The 21,212-nt window shown below is 38.8% G+C and overlaps 1 protein-coding gene across 1 annotated transcript in view; it reads right to left on the reverse strand.

The window, feature by feature from the left end:
* Positions 1-21,212, reverse strand: part of smyd3 (SET and MYND domain containing 3) — a 175,520-nt gene that overhangs the window by 89,922 nt on the left and 64,386 nt on the right. The window lies entirely within an intron of this gene.

Consider the following 21,212-nt stretch of genomic DNA (forward strand, 5'->3'; position numbering starts at 1 on the left):
ATCGATTCGCTGTCTACCCAAAGATTCACAGCCCTAGTATCGAGAGATTTTAAGCCAAAACCTCATTCCATCAGTGAGAGCCTTGAAAATGAAACGTGGCTGGATCTTCCAGCATGACAATGATCCCAAACACACCGCCCGGGTAACGAAGGAGTGGCTCCGTAAAAAGCATTTCAAGGTCATGGAGTGGCCTAGCCAGTATCCAGACCTCAACCCCATAGAAAATTTGTGGAGTCCATGTTGAAACATCACTGCTCTGGAGATCTGCATGGAGGAATGGGCCAAAATACCTGCTACAGTGTGTACAAACCTGGTGAAGACTTACAGGAAACGTTTGACCTCTGTCATTGCCAACAAAGGTTATGTTACCAAGCTTATTTTCCACCACCATTTACAAATAAATTCTTTAAAAATCCTACAATTGATCTTTTTGATTTCGGGGGTGAATTATGATCATGTTAGTGTCAATGTCCTGCATGGTTTCCTTGTATATTCAGGTATCTAAAAATGAGCAAAAACTTCACCTTGACTCTTTACTAACACCGCGCTGTATAAACATCTCCTAATACTTGACAACAGCGTCTCTTGAGCCCTGATGAGATTTGGGTGCATCTTTGCCCCTGTTAGAGCACAAGGTGAGCACATATTCATGCCTTGGCACATGCTAATTGTTTATACGCTGTAGAGATAGGTGAACAAACTGCCCCGTGGGACCTTCCCTGATCCCATTTGCATTTCTAAAAGGAACGAGGAGGCATGAGTCAAGGAGGGCCGGCGAGATTTGTCAGGCGGGGAGGCGAGCGCTGTTTAGCCCAAGGTCATTGCTACTTGAGCAATCACTAATGCGTCCACATAGAAAAGCTCAACAGCGCGCAATCCAATTACACCCGGATGGCCGTTTTTCTGCTGTGTATTATCTGAAAAAATTGAAGGCAAATATAAACAAATTGGCAGTCTTCATGCCCAGCAAGGATCAATGAGGGAAAAGTGGTTTGATATTGGGCGGCTATGGAATGCTAATGGAGATAATCCCCAGAAAACCGTCCAGACACTTTGAACGAAGTAATAAACACTGCTGTGATAAAGCCATAGTGCGTTTGTGTTTGTGCCTGTCTGAACTTTAAATGCCAGTTCCTTTTTTAAAGGCCCCATCAAATCAAATCTGGGTGGCTTTTAGTCTGTGTCTGTTAGCATTTATTTGCCAGCTCACTCCTAGTACAAAGCGTTATTGTATATACACATTTAAAGCCTTTCTTTCACAGAAAACAAAGCAAAAAATATCGACAACATCATCTACCACTAGAAAAGAATTGGCTCGGTGGAATATCTAACTCTGTACTATTAATGATAACTAATAGCCAAATATTATATATTTCTTGACGTTATTGGTGTGGGTTATGCAGCTTTTAGAAATGTATTATTATTATGACACATAAGAAGATATTTGAAAGCATTTATTTTTTTAAAGTTTAAATTAACTGGACCCCAATGATTTTCAGTGCATGGACAATTTTTATATATATGTATATACAGTATATATATGTATATACAGTATATATATATATATATATTGTATATTATATGTATATAAATTAAGAAAATAATAATAAATAAATAAAATAAAAAATATTAAACATTATATATGTAATTAAACAAATAATATCAAACAATTGAAAAGTAGGCATTCAAGTCCCGCCCCATATTTTTCCCCCAGAAATATACCTGAATATTATTTTTCCCCTGAAATATATTTGAATATTGTTTTTAACTCTGAAATACAACACATTAAGGGAGTAAAATATGCAAATGCCATTTCATGTTGACAAGGTCTAGGACACAAAGTTGATGTCATAAACTCTAAAAAATGCCCAATTTTGGGTCAAACATGGACAAACCCCAGCCATTGGGTTACATTTTTTAAATTACATTTTTAACCCAATGTTTGAGTTTGTCCACATTTGACCCAAAACTGGGTTAAAACAACCCAGCATTTTTTAGAGTGTAGATCTGAGGTTCAGAGACTATCTTTGATTGATTTAAATTGTGCATACCAAATGATCTCACAATACTGTAAATAATCAGTCACTTATTCCATTCTACAGAAATCCTTTCATTCAGTCAAACAAGAAAATAAATATCTTGAGCATATGTTGCTCAAAAACAATAACAGACTTCCCCAGGTATATTACGTTATGAGTACATTTAAGAAGGGACGGCAAATCCTATGCAATCCTTCCCGTGCCATCCTTCCCAGCATCTGTACTGTCTATTAGTAGTATCTCTTTTGTGCAGGGTAAAGAAGAAAAGGGTAATTCCACTGTTTTGAACTGTCATTAGATTATAATTTTTGTGCCAGTTTAAGGTTGCTGTGACACCTCACCAGCACAATGCAATCGATATATAGACTCCTACAAGCAAGCCTTTGATGACAGACACCCTTTGTAGCTTCAGTATAGTAAATTAGAACAATTCTGCTGTTTCAGATAATCTCTGCTGTGATGTCTTGCCCAGGTCACCCTGTTTGTGTTATTATATAATGCACAGACCTCAAGAGAAACACTCTGACAGGTCATGTCATAGACATAAAAGATCTTGAAGCGTGACAACCTTATAAAGAAAACTTCAGGTCCAAACCACAGTCCTCCTCTTATACTCCTAAATAATATTACATTTCAACATGATCCCATTAACATTGTCATAAGACCCCCAATTCAAAAATATGGCAGAGATGACTTCATTGTAACATTTGCACACTGAACTGCGAAAGTCTTCTTTAGCGCATATTGTTATTTGAATATTGAATTTTGATTTTATACACTATCCACATACTTGGCATAAAATGTCTATGGACTTTTATTAATTCATTCATTAATTTAAATATTAAAAATAAATGAAATTATACTTCAATGGTATAAAATATCCTCTTTAAATCTATTTATTGAACTTAAAAACGAAATGTGAATAAATAAATACATACTTCTATAAATGCTGTTTTTTTAGTTGTTGTTGCATTTTTGCACATCTATGGTTTATATAAAGCTTTGCATATCACAAAATCTGTATGCAAATATTTTTGATTGTCATAACTGTGGTACAGGTATCCTGAGTCTATAAATATGCATGTCAGTATGTGAAAAGGGGAGCTAGATGTGCATGTACACGTGGCAGTTCTGTCCGTGTGTGTGTGTGTGTGTTTGGTGTAGCGTTTCATAATAAATGGTGATTTAAGGCCTTCTGTTTGTTTCCTCATGATAAACTGCTGCCCAAAGCCATGAAAATTACCCTCATCCATCTTGCGGAGCGGCAAAGCATTGCATCGATGCAAAATGGAGCGGCGTGAAATGACCCACAGTCACTGTGTCTGTGTTAAATATAAAGCCCTGTTCACTTCTTCATTTACTAAAAAAAATCATTAAGCACACTGCCTGACAGACTGCTGTCCACAAGCATTCCTCTCTGCTGTTCAAATAAAAGCAGACAGGTCACAAGCAGATGCATGGAGTGAAAGATATTGCAATGTCAGGTTGGGGTTAAAGGTGTCACTAAATGCGTATAGATGAGGGCACTTAATCAAAATCTGCGACTGCATCTCCACACGTACTGAATGTGCATTTAGATAAACAGAACCGAACCATTGGGACATACTTCAGTGTCGAAAAAATTGCCTCTTGATACTAAAGACCTCTGTCACTTACTGTTCGAGTTGAAATATCACTGCCTCAAAATTCACTGTCACTTTCAGTACTATATTGACTATTTAGACATTATACTGTATTTTTGCATATGCTGTAAAAATAAATAAATAAATAAAACAGTTAAGTACTGGCACCAGGTATGTTAGCAAAATACAATAAATCTACAGTATTCATATTGTGAAATTACAAAATATTTCCGCAAAAATGAAATACAGCCGTATTTTTCTCTCAGAAAAAAAAGGTAGGCTACAAAAGCTGTCACTGGGGCTGTACCTTTTCAAAAGGTACACTTTTGTACCCAAACGCTTCATATTGGTGCCTTAGTGGTACATTTTAGCACCTAAAATGTACATGTTAACACCTAAATGGACATATTAGCACCTAAAATGGACATAATAGCACCTAAAATGGACATATTAGCACCTAAAATATTAACACCTTGGACATAGCTCCTGAAATGTACATATCAACACCTAAAATGTACATATTAGCACCTAAAATGGACATAATAGCACCTAAAATTTACATATTAGCACCTAAAATGGACACATTAGCCCCTGAAATATACATATTAACACGTAAAATGTACATATTAGCACCTAAAATGTACATAACACCTAAAATGGACAGAATAGCTCCTGAAATGTACATATCAACACCTAAAATGTACATATCAACACCTAAAATGTAAATATTAGCACCTAAAATGTACATATTAACACCTAACATTTACTTATTAGCACCTAAAATGTACATATTAACACCGAAAATGTACATAATAGCACCTACAATGTACATATTAACACCTAAAATGTACATATTGACACTTAAAATGGACAAAAGTTTACCTTTTGAAAAGGTACAGCCCCAGTGACAGCTTTTGTACCTTTTTTCTGAGAGTGTAAAAGAGTAGCAGAAGAGATGTCAAGCAATACTGTAGTTCTACAATATTCATACTGTGAATTACTTTACCTTTTACTTAAAAAAAAAAAATATGTGATTTCTGATGTAACATTCTGGTTATATATTATAGAAAGGCAACTGATAACAATGTCACTCAAATTAGCTCAGTTATCAATCTTCAATGCCATAAACAGTATGCTAATTATTCAACCTTGGTCTTTCCATGCAGGCATAAATGCAACATTCTATATGGTCAGAGCTGGAAATTTAAGGTCCACACCAACTAAATGAGGCTATTTAACTCCAAACGTGTCTGGATATCCTTTATGGGGCCAAGTATTTCTACAGGGACCTTGTGCATGCCAGTAGTCATATATAGGGCTCTAGAACAGTGTAAATAATTCACAGTAATGGTCTCGGTGTGTCTAAGACAGGCTGCCGTGACTGGATGAAATATTATGGCAAACATAATTAAGCCATCAGTGCACTTTGTGAACTGGGGGTTGTTTGTCGTCGTCTTGTCAGGTCATGTGATTGGAGAGGTGATTGCTTTGTGATGACTTTCCACCCCAAAAATACTGACTGACTGATTTTAGCCTAATGTATTAGTCTAGTCAAGGTTTACAGTTGTTGCCAGCACCACTTTTTTCCACCAAGGTTTCTTGAGCAGCAAATCAGCATATTAGAATAATTTATGAAGGATAATGTAACTGAATCCCTCACTTTTTACAGATTTTAAGGGAGTTGTGAGCTAGGTACTGAATGATTGCTCGTTTGATTCTGGACTATCAAGACATTTAACCGCAGAAATTGTCCATGTAATAGGTTTTTAGGCACCCTTCTGTGGTGATTATGGCGGAATATCACTGAAACAAAACCAGGCCTAACTGCAAAGCAATAAATATATATACATGCATAACAACTATTATATTCTGACTGTAAGATGAATATGTAGGGTGTTAAATTTCACATTAAGTTAAGCAGCGAACTGCATCCTCTCACTACACAAAGAACAGTAGATCAATCAAATCAGAGAGTAATATATTAGTTAATCAAGCCAGGCTTACACATGTTAATTAAACTAGTTTACCACAATTTATAAACAGAATCAGCACGTAAATGCTTCATTTAACTTTCAGAATATGAACATATGCAAAACCATTTTACAACATACTGTTTTAGAATATCTCCAGGGAGATGCACTAACCTGATTATTTACAATGCAGACAAATATGGAAAAGTGTGTTTAAAAAACATGCATAATTTCATAAAGCAAATTAAATACAAGAATGGCATCAAAACCTGATGATTGCATGTAAAACAATGTTTGAAGTTAAGTGCAGTTACAGTTTACTAAAGTAGATTTTTGAGTGATGGTTGCTATTAAAATGTGCTCTATGTGTTCTGGGGTGGTTGCCAGGGTGTTGCTATGCAGTAGCTAATGTGTCTCAGTGGTTTCTAGGTGGTTTCTTGCACAAGTGTATAAGAGTTTTTGTTTGTTTGATTGTTTGTTTTATCAAACACCATTAAAAAAATGTAACAGGACTCTTGCAAAAGTAATACCACACATCTCTTACAGAATATCACGTTAAAAAAGACAATTTGTACGATCAAAAATGAAAACTCAGCAACTCGTGTGTTAGATGGCCTCTTTATGGATTAAAAGCATGTCTCCCCAATCTTCCAATCTACTATGCATTATTCACAAGCAGTAAATAATTCATGGTGAATATTTCAGTGTAAGCTAACGAGTCAATGTGCTAGCAGCTGACAAATTGCCATCACAAATTAATTAAGCACAGGTCAACACCAGAATATCTCGTTCAACAACTAGAGCTATTATGCTCCTATTGACTGTGCTCAAATATCTTGCTTATGTGAACAAATGCAGACAGAGATTAAATAAGCTCTAACAAAGTAATAGGATGCATGCCAAAACATGCCACACAATAGTGGCGAGGAAAAAAAAAATCGATTGTAATATGAATGGCAATTTAATTTCCCACTGATTCGAATCAATTCTCAAAAGTCAAAAATCGATTTTCAAAGGGTTTGTTATAAAGTGATGTTAACAGAACAATGGCGGCGGTGGTCAACTGCGAGAGTAGTGCAACGGAGTTGGCTACAAATATTTTCTTGTTTCACTCTGGCCAAAAATAAGTTTAGAGGCCATGATTGTACCGTGGATGCGTAGATTAACTTCGCATAATCTGGAAAAGTCATTTACAGCCATGTTCACTCCGGTATTTCGCTCGCATCATCAAGTGTTTACTGCAGGTTTACAGTGGAAGTCCGATCATAGATTTGAGTTCGATGCATGATGTCAGTGGTTTGATGCGGCTGTGTCGGCACATAACATACCTCATAAATAAACATATCTGATTGGCTTACAGTTAACCAATGATTTTAAACTTCAGACATGCGCCCCCTAGCGAGAGAGAAAAGTCTTCTCTATTATGCCATTTCAGACTCTGTCTACGAAGCAAAGTGAAGTAGCAGAGTAAGGCTAGGTCAGAATGCTGCAATCCCCTACTCTTTTTTGAAGGACATTCTGCGATTTTTTATGACCACATAGAGTCAGGACCACAGTTTAACATCTCATCTAAATTGGTTAGGAATCCTTCTTAGCTTCAGTTGGCAACCACTCTTGGGATACAGTGTATCACCTTTTACCCCCCTGGAACATGACTTTTACCCCCCCGGAACGGAATTATTACCACTCGGAATGGGATTTTTACCCCCATAAAAAAGCCCCCTATGTGATTTTTACCTCCTGGAATGCAATTTTTACCTCCCAGAACATGATTTTTACTATTTTTTCCGGGGAATCTCTCTCACTCTCAGAAAACAAGGTACGAAAGCTGTCACTGGGGCGGTACCTTTTCAAAAGGTACACTTTTGTACCTAAAGGGTGCATATTGGTACCTTCATGGTACACTTTTGTACCTAAAGGGTGTTTATATTGGTACCTTCATGGGACATATTTGTACAATTATGATACCAACATGCACCCTTTAGGTACAAAAGTGTACCTTTTTGAAAAGGTACCGCCCCAGTGACAGCTTTCGTACCTTTTTTTCTGACAGTGCTGGAACATGTTTGGGCTAGTTTTGCCAGATATTGGGGGGTTTTGCTACGTAAAACTGGCAGTTTTCAGATGTGATACTAACTCGACAATGGAAAGAGCAAACAAAACGCGGTCAGAAGAGACTAGGAAAAGGAAAAGGGAATGAACCTCTCTGCTCAACCCGTAAATAAATGCATCAATCCGCAAGTTTTGTTTGAACTCTTTAATGGTGGTAGATATTTTGTTATAACTCATACGTTTTTTCGCTCTGATCAAAACTGAATATGTGCATCAGTGGTTACAGTCTATATCAAGCAGAGACACGTTTTTGTGCATTTTATTTTGTGATTTCACCGGAATGAATAGAGAGGAACTACGATAGATTGAAGAGTCCGAGTGCAGACTGTGCGCGCGCCACCACAAGAGATACTATCTATCCATGACACTGATAACAGCGGACACAAACGCTCAGCTTGAGTTCAAAAACACATTTTAGCGCTAGATCTCTAATTTAATGCAATAAATGCACACTAAGCAAGATTTGTACCTTAATATAACAGCTTAAAATGGGTATCAGGCTGTGAGTAGAGATGCCAGTCTATGACAGAGACGCTCTGTCAATCAAAAGCAAGTCTGACAAATGCAATTACTGGCTCAAACTAGTATTGCAATTTTCTATTTCTATAGAGCCTTTTGTTGGATATAAATGTCTTTTTTCGCTTTGATCCACCCAAGTTCTATTCATGTGACATGTTCAAACCTGCATATGTTCATCTTGGCAAATGACTATGGCCAGGAACAGGTAAACGTGGCATGAATTAGAGAAATGAAGTCGATCTGGCCTTTCTAACCCCCGACAGTCAGACAGATGGATTGTGTTGCTCGGCAACAGCCATCAAAGCCAGCCAGCATCACCTCCGCCACCTCTCTGACTCACACACCATCAAAAGAATATTCCGCTGACTTACACACCTCCTTTCCCCTCTGTCCTACGAATGTTCCCTTATTAACGAACAGAAGTGCATAAATATTTGTCAAAGGAATGCATGTCGGAAATTGCGAGCGTCCATGATCATAAATAAAGCCGTGAAAGCTTTAAAAGTTGTCGAGGAGTTTCTTCAAACTGGTGTCATAACCTTGCGTCTGTGGCCCATCAGCCTGTGATCCATGCTAGGAAGACGCCCCGTTCCTCTGATGGAGGGATTCAAAGAGCTTTAAACTCACTCCCAGACCCTGAACTCCATACTTGAAGGTCACCCTCTGGATATATGCGTGTGCTTTCTTCAACGTGATCTATCATATCAGGCAGGCACACTCTTGTGCAATGGTGATGTATCACCCATTGTTCACAGAACTACACTAATATAACAATGATCGATTCTCAAAAATAGTTTGCCTTCACAGATTCGCTCAATGTAATCAATAGGCCGTCTCGCAAGGACAAAACTGCTGGTATTGGGTGTTATCGGCATTTAAGAAGAATTTGACTGAGAACTGGTTGTGGACGTGGGCTTTCTTGAGTTCTCCAGAGCATTGCCTCACATAGTCTTTCATTCATGTAGACCACACATGCAACATTTCTGGACAGTCTGATGGATTGTGCACTCAAAATTGGTGTGTTTTCTCAAAATGCAGAGCACAAATCTGATTTGTGAAATTATAATTCGTATTAAGGTATTTATTATGACAATTTTTTTGTTGTTGCATATTTAAAGTAACACCAAGCAACTTTTCAACCTTCATAATATATTTCAAAGTCTCTTGTGATGGTACATCAACTTATAATAGGTTGAATGACACGTCTGCCATAGCCTGACGGGGTCTGTAGCGTTTTTAATCGTACTTTTAAACTTCAGGTTTTGGGTAGCAACCGGCGAACTAAGAGAACTACAAAATTCGACTGCTTTACGGCATATACGTCACTTCCACCACCACCCCCACTTCCTTAATCGGACGTGAGAACCAAATGTTAAAGTCATGGCCGAAGCAGCACAGAAAAACAAGAAAGCATAGGTTTTATCGGTGTGACGATCAGCAGCCGTGGTGCCCTCGAGAGCCACTAGAGGGCACCCTCTCCCCATGTTTGTTTCCCCATGGACTCTTTGTGTTTCATTATGTTCAGCTGTGTTTCATTATTGGTTATTGAGTTCCTTATTTAAGCCTGAGTTTTCCCTGTGTCCCTTGCGAAGTCTTGTTACACTGTAAGCGTGCAATTCCGAGCGTTATTCCCTGTTCTGTGTCTCCGTGTTTCCCTGGACTCTTGACCCTTGCCTGTTTCCTGGACTGTTCACGAACCTGTGCTGCCTGCCTCGACCATTGCCTGTTTTGACCACGAGTTTCTGGATTGCCCCTTTGTTTAAGTGTTTGCCTGTGTTCATGTCTGCTTGCTTTAATAAAGTGCTGCACATGGATCCGACCGTCTCTGTCCGTACGTTACAGAAGACTTCGCCAAACGAGGATCCAGCAGACTTTCAGCATCTATCCGCCGTGGTCAAGACCCGAGCTTCAATGCTAGCCTCTCATAGTTCTCAGCTGGCGAGACTAACTTCTCTCCTCGAGGAACTAGCAAGCTCCGTGCAGTCATGGTCTCCGCAGAGCACAAGCACTAATCAAGTCCAAGCTCCCGCTGCACCTGTTCCACCGCAACCCTGTGTGAGTACCGCATGCAGTAATTCCAGTACGCCGTTTCCCGAGAAGTTTAATGGCTCACCTGAAGCGTGTGAAGGATTTCTTCAGCAGTGCAGTTTATATATGAAACATCAGCCCCAGTTATACGCCTCGGATACCGACCGCGTTTCTTTCATCTGCTCACTGTTGACTGGAAAGGCTCTGGAGTGGGCAGGCACGTTTTGGGAACCAGGTCGGATGTCGTTTCCTCCTTTCGACGTGTTTACCGCCCTGTTCAGAAAGGCTTTTGAACTCCCCGCAGAAAAGGAGGGTCTCGAGGAACTGCTCTTTTCCCTGCGCCGGGGAGTTTCGTATGCGGCAGATTTCTCTCACTCACTCCGCACGCCGCATAAGCCTCAGCTCGCTAAACTGTTTGATCCTCCCTTAAGGACCGTCAGAGGAGCTTCTAAGCATATCGTTCCTGCCAAAACCACTCATCATGTCGGACCCCTCGAGCCCGTATCCCGCACTGGCCCTGTTAAAAGTGCTGTTCCTAAAACAGCGGAGGTGTCGCGGGTCGAACCGGAGTTTGAGCGCGTGTCAGCCGACTCGAGTGAGTCAAGTGCCGAGCTGAGTGAATCAAGTGAGTCAAATAGCGAGCTGAGTGAATCGAGTGCCGAGTCAAGTGAGTCAAGTGCTGAGCCGAGTGAATCAAGTGTGTCCAGTGTTGAATTTAGTCTGTCCAGTGAGTCTTCAGTTCAAGTAATTGAATCTCCTCTTCAAGTGAGCGCTGCATCTCCTCTTCAAGTGAGCGCTGCATCTCCTCTTCAAGTGAGCGCTGCATCTCCTCTTCAGGTGAGCGCTGCATCTCCTCTTCAGGTGAGCGCTGCATCTCCTCTTCAGGTGAGCGCTGCATCTCCTCTTCAGGTGAGCGCTGCATCTCCTCTTCAGGTGAGCGCTGCATCTCCTCTTCAGGTGAGCGCTGCATCTCCAGTTCAAGTGAGTGAGTTGTCCAGCCCAGCGAGTGTGTCTAGCCCTGTGACGCGCCGCCGCAGGAGGAGAAGGAGGACTCGTTTGGTTCGCCAGGCCCCGGTGAGCGTGCCCAGACTCCTCGCCCTGCCGGCCCCGCCTCTGCGCCTCGCCCTGCCGGCCCCGCCTCTGCGCCTCGCCCTGCCGGCCCCGCCTCTGCGCCTCGCCCTGCCGGCCCCGCCTCTGCGCCTCGCCCTGCCGGTCCCGCCTCTGCGCCTCGCCCTGCCGGCCCCGCCTCTGCGCCTCGCCCTGCCGGCCCCGCCTCTGCGCCTCGCCCTGCCGGCCCCGCCTCTGCGCCTCGCCCTGCCGGCCCCGCCTCTGCGCCTCGCCCTGCCGGCCCCGCCTCTGCGCCTCGCTCTGCCTGCACCCTTCAAGCTCCGGGAGGCCTTTCCTGTACCAGTTCACCACCCAGAGGCTCCTCCCGTGAATTTCCCCAAGTATTTTTTGGGGGGGGGCAGTAGGTACTCTGTGGGGGCCATGGAGGTGATCCTGACATGGACCTCTGAGTCCGTGAGGGCCATGGAGGCGAGGCTGTCATGGACCTCGCCTGTGTCTGCTCTGCCCTGGCCGCCATCACGTCCTGCTCCTTCCTGGTCACCCACGCTCCACGGCCCCAGGCCTCTCCATGTGCCTGGCCTCCTGCCTCTCCATGGGCCTGGCCCTCCATCCCAGCCCCCGTTGACCTCCCCCCGGAGCTCTTAGGAGCGTCTGGAAGCCGCTCCTTAGAGGGGGGGTTATGTGACGATCAGCAGCCGTGGTGCCCTCGAGAGCCACTAGAGGGCACCCTCTCCCCATGTTTGTTTCCCCATGGACTCTTTGTGTTTCATTATGTTCAGCTGTGTTTCATTATTGGTTATTGAGTTCCTTATTTAAGCCTGAGTTTTCCCTGTGTCCCTTGCGAAGTCTTGTTACACTGTAAGCGTGCAATTCCGAGCGTTATTCCCTGTTCTGTGTCTCCGTGTTTCCCTGGACTCTTGACCCTTGCCTGTTTCCTGGACTGTTCACGAACCTGTGCTGCCTGCCTCGACCATTGCCTGTTTTGACCACGAGTTTCTGGATTGCCCCTTTGTTTAAGTGTTTGCCTGTGTTCATGTCTGCTTGCTTTAATAAAGTGCTGCACATGGATCCGACCGTCTCTGTCCGTACGTTACAATCGGAGCAAAGCAAAAACAGAAAAAGTGAGAAAGAGAAAGTGATCGCGTTAAAGGCAGAACGAGGATCGACATTTGGGCCAGCGTTTTCTCGCTGGCGTGAGGGGGGCCGACCGATGCGGACTTGGCTGTCATGCTTATATATATATATATATATATATAAGGGCTGTGCAAAAATTAATTGCGATTAATCGCATCCAAAATAAAAGTCTGTGTTTACATAATATATTTGTGTGTACTGTATATAATTATTTTGTATATATAAATACCTATGCATGCATGTATATATTTAAGAATTATTTGCACTTAAATTCTGTATATATATATATATATATATATATATATATACATAATCTATATTATATAAATATAAATATTTTATATATGAATAACACATTTCCTTAAATATATACATGCATGTGTGTGTATTTATATATACAAAATAATTATATACAGCACACACAAATATATTATGTGAACACAGACATTTATTTTGGATGCGATTTTTTTTCACAGCCCTAATATATATATATATATATATATATATATATATACACACACACACACACACACACATGAATCCTGCATTTATTTGATCAAAATACTAAAAAGTAATATTGTATATAATATATTTTAGAATATGTAATATAATTTAAAATAATGCTTTTCTATTTTAATTCACTTTAAAATATTATTTATTCCTGTGATGGCAAAGCCATCCAAATTTTTGACTGGTACCACACACACACACACACACACACACACACTCACACATTGGAAAAGAGTGGACCTGTTACTTCAGTCATATAAACTTTATGCCCCTCTGAGCTGATCTATTCTTCGACTTTGACCTTTGCGTCGTTCAGCCCCAGAGGAGCTAAACACACAGTAGCTATAATAAATCCAGTCCATCCACTATTGGACAGCACGGCAAAGAAAAATTACTGCAGACAAGACTGAAAACCTGGACCTGGACCTGAGTCAAATGTCACAATAGCAATTAATCAAGCAGTTCATTTCCATTGCATCATTAATTGAGTCAAATGAAGGATTTGACAACTCCTTCTCAAAGCTGATTAGAATAATCCATTCTATTGGCTGCTGTCTCTCCAAAAGAATGACTTCTGTTTTTCTTTAATGGACGAGAAGTAACTACAGTAGCCTATCTGATCAATATTAATATCTTTCTGTTTTTTTTTTCCACTTATCAAATACTAAACTCTTCCATGAGTTGTGTGAAACAGGCCTCACAGAGGAGGTAAAACACGTGAAACATTTTACTCTAGTTCATGAAAAGCCATTAAAACACCTAACGACACTGAATGAAATAACTCTTCTCTGACTTTTATTAAAAAAAGTATAATCACCTGAAGCGTACTTCACTGCATGTTATGTTTGGCACCAGTGGAGCTGTGTCAATGAGCCAAATGACAGTGTGCTTCTAATGGCATATTTGTGTTTTCCATTCTCGTAAGAAAGTTCCTCAGAGGGGCGGTCAGGAGCAGCCAAAAATAAGAATGTTTGAAGAGGAAAATATCTTAATGTTTGGCAGGATGGCTCCCTGACGAGTGTGGATAATGACGGGGTCTGCTTTTCTCTTCTGCTCAATAATGACCATATTTTTCAAAGAGGAAAAACTTGGTAAAGAGACGATCATCCGAGAGACGAGTTATCCTTTGAGTTTGTGAAGCACACACACACACACAAAATGGGTGTTGTTCATGTTTTATGAAGACATTCCATAGACAATGATTTTTATACTCTGTAAACTATATTCCATCAGCCTACACAAACACACACACGTTGGGTTTACATGTTTTATGGAGATATTCCACAGACTAAATGATTTTTATAGTTTGGCTATAAACTTGACATGGTAACCTCCTATAAATACATGTATCTGGGATTTGGCTTAACTTTCACTATCATATAATCATTCTTCAGAAGAAAGTTAAATCTAGACTTGGCTTCTTATACCGAAATAGATTTGTGTTACATCAGCCCAAAAATATCTTGTTGAAACCACTATTTAATCTTTATTCAATTATGGTTAATAAATGCACGAAGATGTGTCCAAGAACAAATTGATGTGTTATATCACACAACTAATCATTGAGAATTGCATTTTATAAATTGGACATCATATTTATAAAGATATGCTTATGCTGCAACATCAGGTATATTCAACTTGATCGTCTTTACGGCTGTTCGGCTTTCAACTTTGCTGCACCAAATGATTGGACTGTGTTACAAAAATCACTGAAAATAGAGACGTATGTTCTAAAATCTGCTTTTAAAATATTATTAGGGAGCTTTTTAGTTACTGTTTGTAAATATTTTAACTAAGTGACTTGCCTGATTTAAATAAAGGTTAAAAGAACATAAATGATAAACACACACATACTGAAAATGCATATTTTCTTTCTGCTATACTGTAGCTCCCTATTATGTTGTCACTAAACAGAAAAGAAAATAGATGTTGATATTTGATTAATCGTTTCAGACTGGTTTACTGTTTTCATGCTGGTCTAGATAATCGTAAATGTAGTATTTGTTCGATATGGTCTTTCTGATGAAGTATTTTCTTGGTTAAGCTAGTTAAGACAGATACATTTTCCAAAACAAAACATATGATGGTGACCAGCAATGTCTTCCATATGTTCTTTAGACATATGAAAGGAGCAACGAGATACCCTAACCATGACTACAAGCTCAGTTTTCAGCTAAAGTGGTCTAAATAACAACCGAAGTGTCATGTGACTCTGAGCACAGCTTAATCTGCTGACATCAGCGTTCTAGTCTTAAATTCAGTCTTCTCCAGATGAACCTCATCTTGCCACACACTCCTAGTCAGTATTGCAAACACGTTTTCAATATAAATCCCATTATTTTGAGGGATCGGATAATGGAAAACAGGAATTACTCGGCAGTAATAAAAAATAAAAATCAATTTGGGCTGTGAAAAAATAGGCATAGATCAAATGTTTAGGGTTTGGGGTCAGTAAGATTTTGTTTCACTGATACATTTATTCAGCAAGAATGCTGATTTAACATTGTTAAAAAATACATTTTAAATAAATGCTGTTCTTTTTAACTTTTCATTTGTTAAATAATGCTAAAAAATCAAGGTTTCCTCAAAAGTATGAAGCATTAAAACTGTTGGGTTTTTTGTTTTGTTTTGTTTTTTACATTGATAATAATACGAAGTGTTTCTTGAGCATTAAATCAGCAGAATGATTTCTGAAGTGTCAAGTGACACTGAAGACTGGAGGAATGATGCTGAAAATTCAGCTTTACCCTCACAGAAATACATTTAAATTGTAAATATATTACAATAGTACACAGCTATTTTAAATAATAATAATAATCATCACAATATTACTGTTTTACTGTATTTTACAATGAACAAATGGAGCCTTGGTGAACATAAAACACTTACTTTAAAAACATCAAAAAATTCATACCCAACCAAAACTTTTGAATGGTAGTGTATATAATAAAAATATAGAAACTAATACTAATTTCCATAGGTGGCATTTTTTAATCGCTTATGTTATTAATGTTTCTAAAAATATAGTTAAACAATTAAAATTTAGATTTTAATATAGCATATAGCATAACAGAAAATTGGTAGAAAAAAAAAACTATATGACAATGAATGTTAATAAAATCGTGCCTTGATTTTAATTATTATTTAACATTTAGAGATAGGCTATCCATTAATATGTATTCCGCGCACATTGTGTTATTTATTTAAATGTAGGATGTTTTTATGTATAATGTTCACGTTACTCTGTGCTCCATTAATTGCCCCTTGGGGACAAATAAAGTGTTTTGAAATTGAAATTGAAACCTTGACCAACATTAAGTAGACTAGACATTAGGGATCATTAGGGAACATGTCACATGTTTTATTTCAATATTTTCTCTTTAATGGCAACAGTACCATTTCTTCTGAATAGCAAATGTCAGACAGTGAAAGAGTGCAATTGGGCCATTTATAGAATATTACCTCTCATAATTCATACATAAAGCCTTGATAGACTGACGAGATCTATTGCATAATGGAGCTGGTGACTTTGTAAGTTTGTGAAGGACAAAGCTTATTTCTGCTTGATGGAGCATATATACCAGCTGCACAGAAAAGAAGAGTTTCACTTATATAGTGTAAACCTCAGCAAATAAGCAAAGGCCTGTCTGTCACGGATAAATGCATGTCTCAATGTTAAGTGGGTAAAAAAGGACACATTTTGAATCACATACTGAATTCACAGATATTGTTGAATGGTAATATCTGCTGTACGTCTCTTTAGACATATTTAGTCTGGTTGGGGACTCTTGAGTGAATGATGAGAAATTTTTCATTTTGGGGTGAACTATCCCTTTAAATCTGCATTGAGTTACAAGATGGGGATGCTCTCCAAGGATTGGCTCTGAGCTGAAAGAAAGAATAAAAATATAAGCAGTAGAAGTACAAACGCTGTTGAGGACATGCAACCTCTCCACCAAACTACACCAGATGACTGGAAAATAGTTTTCACCTATTTCCACGTAGAATTAAGGCCGTTCTGAAGGTCAAACACAGTATTAGTATGGTGTTCCTAATAATCCTTCAGGTGAGTGTACTGTATACACACACAAACATAAATACATGTTAACATAAGTTTACTTTGGCCCCTAAGCACATGATTGAAAATGTATTCTGAACATTAAGAAAGGTCTCTTACAACTGAAAATGTGATCACAACAAACATTAACAGGATTACATCCTGCGATCACCAGTCAATCTAAACAAGGAATATGCCTACAGGAACAGGACACACTGTGTTGTACAAGGACACGTTCAGCCTGGGGCTGGGTTTGCTCAATGTCATATCCAGTCAGCCCAGTATTTGATGTGACCCCCTCATTGGCTTTCTGTGATGGTCACTCTGAACTCATTGCTGAGGGGGCTTTCCTATCAACAGCACAGCACAAGGATCTAACAGGGATAAAGTGTGGGCTTCTTCCCAAGTTAAAAATGTCCTCTCTAGCAGTTATTGATTCAAAGAGCTGCAGTAAGCTCTAGATATTAATGTTGACCCCTGAAGCACTCAGGTCACAGCCTCTACTTTATAATGCAAGGTGTGAATCCAGCCAGTTAAAACAGGAAGACTTCACAAAACAGACAGAAGATGGAAAAAAAATATATAGAAGTATATATATATATATATATATATATATACAAAAATTGATATGCTCACATACAAAATACTGTTCAAAAGATTGAGATCAGTTCAGTAAGGTTTTTTTAATCAAAATAAATCTTCAACAAAGACCATGCAATTAATCAAAAGAGACAGTTAATGTTACAAAAGATTTCTATTTGAAGAGTTCAGATGCAAAAGCCTCTAAGTGCCATTTGAAATTTTCTTCTAAAATGATCATTTTTTATCAAGCTTGTATATTTAAGTTCAGTAATTTCACTTAAATGGCAATGAAGATTACCTATTAATTGTCGTTTAAGTGAAATAACTGAACTTAAATATACAAGCTTGATAAAAATGGTCATTTTAGAAGAAAATTTCAAATGGCACTTAGAGGCTTTTGCATCTGAACTCTTCATTTCTTTTAAATTAAATTTCTATTCAGCAAAGTAACCAGAGGAATAATGTATCATGGCTTCCACAACAATATAAATCAGCACACTTGTTTTCAACATTGATAATAATAATAGTTTCTTGAGCAGCAAATCAACATATTCAAATGATTTCTGAAGGACCGTGTGATGAAGACTGCAGTAATGATGCTGAAAAATCAGCTTTGACATCATAGGAGTAAATTACATTTGAAATAACAATAAAATATACTTTGAGGTCAAAAAATACTAGGCATTCAAGATTGTTTTGTGCAATCCTTTATTAATTCACGGCATAAATGTGTCTGTCTCTTGAGGCTCTTATTCAGTGTAATTCCTTTATTATTCCACAGATCTGGAGCATTATAGTGAATCTTTGCCACCGCTGTCACTGGAACACTAAATAAAAACCGCTTCATTGTCAATGCTGTCAGTGAAGGGATCGTACACAAGTGTGACAGAAAACAACCGTGGCAAGTAAGAAGATGCTGACATTAATTGTGCCGGTGTGTGCAGGAAAAAAAAACTGTTTAAATTTCCATACTGTCATACTTACAGCATGCAGCATAGGCTGGCAACTTTGAATAGATTATATTATTCTGTAAAGCTCCAAATCAAACGCTGTCTAGGTTTTAGGGGAAAGTGGGAACTTAAGCATAGAAAAATAAAGAGAGAGATAGAAAGAGAGACATTTTCAGTCTCATCAAGCTGCAAAAGTCCACTTCTCCATCCAAATAATAATTTGTCCCTCATTACCAGAACACAGATGCAGAAGATACACCAAGGAACATTGCAAAGAAAGTTCTACACATTCCCCCTAAACCTTACATTTATTCATAAATCTGAGGTAATTTAATAATGCTTCAGGTATCAATAAGTGTCTAGTACTTTCAGCTCAACACTCTCTCAGCTCAAAATCCAGCAGATTTTACCCCAAAACCAGTGCAAAATATGTCCACAGAAGGAATCTAAGAAATCTGAGCATTCATATGCCCTACTCACTACAAAGGACGCACTCGGAGTGGAATGTTACCACGACAAAGGCAGAGACAACAGGAATATCTAATGGTAAAAAATATGATATGGTTTAAAATATGATTTATTTATGTGTGTGTGTTCCCGATGAACTCTTAACTTTATAAGTTAAGCATTCAACACATAAAACACATTTTTTACTTATGAATATGTTTTATACTTAATATGAAATGCATGACGAAAATGTGTGTAATATATCAAAACAACTTGAATTATTCTGTTTATATGATAACTCTCCCGCCATATCTAGATTTAAAATAAATTGCGATGACTTGTCACCCTGTGTCACGTGACCATAAACGATTAAATTACTTCCTTAAAGTGACCATTGCTTGATCCTGATGAAGGCATTCAGCTGTTCACTTTTGTTTGGAACGCCCCTACAAATGGCGCCCCCTTCCTGAAGTGCCCTTCAAGGTGCATTTAGAATATTGCCCATTTATAATACTCACCGGCCACTTTGTTAGGCAATCTTGTTCAACTGCTTATTAAAGCAACACCATGTAACTTTTCCTTTGCGGTCCTCCTACTGGTTGGAAACAAAATTGTCCATTACCGCTGTCGTAAATAATTTAGCCTACCGTCACACACACGCTCGTTGTTTATCCAGCACCGGCTTTGGAATGAACAATGTCCACAGACAAGATAGAGTATGATACATGATGTCATGAAAAGATGATGTATTGCGATATCAGAAACGAAGAAAAACTAAATAATGACTATTGTCGCGCTTGACGTAAAGCAGTCGAATTTTGTAGTTCTTTTTGTGCTCGGGTTACTACCCGAACCCCGGAGATCCATAGTGCCAGTAAAAGTGATACAGACCCCATCAGGCTATGGCAGAAGTGCCTTTCTCCCTGTTACGACTTGATGAACCACTGATACGATTTTTGAAACATTATTTTAAGGTAAAAAATTTTACATAGTGTTGCTTTAACGCATATATCTAATCAGACAATCGCAACTCAATGCATTTAGGCATTTAGACATCCAAAAACTTAGTCAGCTGACTTGTTGCCTCGCTGAAGGTAGGCATGAAGGTACCACACAAAACTCATTTCGAACAAACTTCTGCAGCGTAACGGTTTAATCATCTACAGCATGGATAGGGCTTTGGTAAAAAAATAAGCGAATATTAAATTACTACAGATTACTACAAGATTACTATCTCTATTGGTTGGACGTTGGTCAAAAAACGGTCAACAATGTACATTTACACATGAACTGACCACCAACAGCAACTTTCAGACGCCATATTTTGTATAGCTTAACTGTCAAGGAATGGAAAGCAGGATTGTGGGATATCAAAGGCAGCGAAGGATACATCTACCTTCAAAAATAGAACAGTTGAAGGTATATCAGGAGACAGGAAGAGAAGCTAACATTGAATTCAGACGTGTCTTGATGCCTTCCTACCTTGCAATGCATCCATGAAGGCAGCATGGTTAAGCTTTTGGATGCAGCTATGGTCAAAATGACCAAGCTCTCTTTTTAACCCCATATTATCTGAGAACAAAAGCTGAACAATAGTAATACACTTGATGAGAAAGAGAGATATTTTAACTGCCTTTAATTCGCACTGCCATTTAAACGAGGCACAAAGGAAAGGTTTTTAAATTCAAATTCATCCCCCCTAATGGTCCAATTAATGACGATTAACACCTATGAAATAGATCTGTGAAATATTAATGCGTTATGCTGAAGCGCTCAGGTTTGAAGCTGATAGAAGCAGTAGATAATTGAACCCTCATCTTTAATGCCCTCTCTTCAAGGGCAGGAACGAGGGAGTGTTGTTATGAACTAAAGGCGGGTGAGAGAGCAGTTTAACGCTGTCCAAACTAATGTTTAATGATGAGGGCGGTCTCCATAACAGAGTTCAATTCTGAACTTATGTATGTTCTCTACTGTAGCTGCTATGAGAGGCTCCTCCAAATAAATCAGAACTATACATTTGATTTTTACTTTTTTTAAAAAAATGCTCAGTTCATCTGATAATTTGTGCATAATCAGAATTTCAGCATAAAAACATTTCATTTACTAACAAATGTGCCCACATTTACATCTCAGTGTAGACCCTGAAGACAGAAACCTTGATGTATTAATTATCT

Source organism: Pimephales promelas, chromosome 15 (genome assembly GCF_988280905.1).
Source record: "Pimephales promelas chromosome 15, fPimPro1.hap1.1, whole genome shotgun sequence".
Lineage (NCBI taxonomy): Eukaryota > Metazoa > Chordata > Actinopteri > Cypriniformes > Leuciscidae > Pimephales > Pimephales promelas.